This window comes from Rhagoletis pomonella, unplaced genomic scaffold (assembly GCF_013731165.1).
Source record: "Rhagoletis pomonella isolate Grant_MI unplaced genomic scaffold, Rhpom_1.0 Rhpom_scaffold_00186, whole genome shotgun sequence".
In the NCBI taxonomy this organism is placed as follows: Eukaryota; Metazoa; Arthropoda; class Insecta; order Diptera; family Tephritidae; genus Rhagoletis; species Rhagoletis pomonella.
The window spans coordinates 133,719-134,768 of record NW_023458740.1 but is presented as its reverse complement, the minus strand read 5'-3'; positions in this window follow the sequence as shown (position 1 = coordinate 134,768).

Here is a 1,050-nt window from a genome sequence, read left to right as displayed (position 1 = left end):
TTATAAAAAAAATGCCATAATTTCGTTGTTTGCCTTTTCTCGCAATGTGTATACATTATATACATAGATATATATATCGAATGAAAGGCTCTTCAGTCACCTTTCCAACAGTGTACATATTTAGAAAATAGGTTCAATAGTTTTCGAAATATAAGCTTCTGAAAATGCTGAAAATTCCACGTTTAGCAATTGATCTGATTCTGATTTTGTACTAAATGTATACAGTACTAAAACAAATGAATTACCACACTGTTGTTAATCTAGTTAGTTCTCTATCAGCAATTAATAAAGCAACACATATTATTATTGTACTCCGCTGGTGTCTATTATTACTCTGCTCATCTGTTGCTGCGCAAGTATCAAATGGTTATGTGCCCAGCCGATGTGTGCTAGAGAAAAGTATTGAGACGGTACAAGCATAGAGACTCATTTTTGTTCTGTGTGTGTGACTGAAAATCAGCTCGAGATCACAGTGGTTACGGTTAAGTAGCGGTAAAAAACACAAAAATTGAAGCGTAATATACTTATTTCGTGTGGAAGAAAAAAAAATAAATAAAAAAATGAGCACAGAGGTTAAAATAACTAAATTAAAAGAAGCCAAAGATTGGACCTTATGGAAATTGCAAACCAAAGTGGTTTTAAAATCCTTGGAAGTTTTCCAAGTTGTGGATGGCAGCGAAACGTGTCCTGCTTTAAAAGAAGGTGCTGGTGATGCTGAAACTTCTGTCCATCAGAAGCTTTTGGAAGCATGGGACAAGAAAGATTTAAAGGCTCAAAGTATTATTTTGACGAGCATTGATGTGCAGCCTTCGCTTCACATTGTAAGCTGCAAATCAGCGCATGAAATGTGGTTAAAATTACACGGCGTTTTTGAGCAAAATCCGAGACTGGCATACACTATTTGTATCAAAAATTTTTTGTTTATGAAAAAAGTACAGTTGATGATATGGCAAATTTTATTTCAAGGTTAGAGGAAATCGTGCAGCAACTGGCCGATTTGGGAGTGTTAGTCACCCTGTACAATTTCCTTTCCACATATATGTACATATC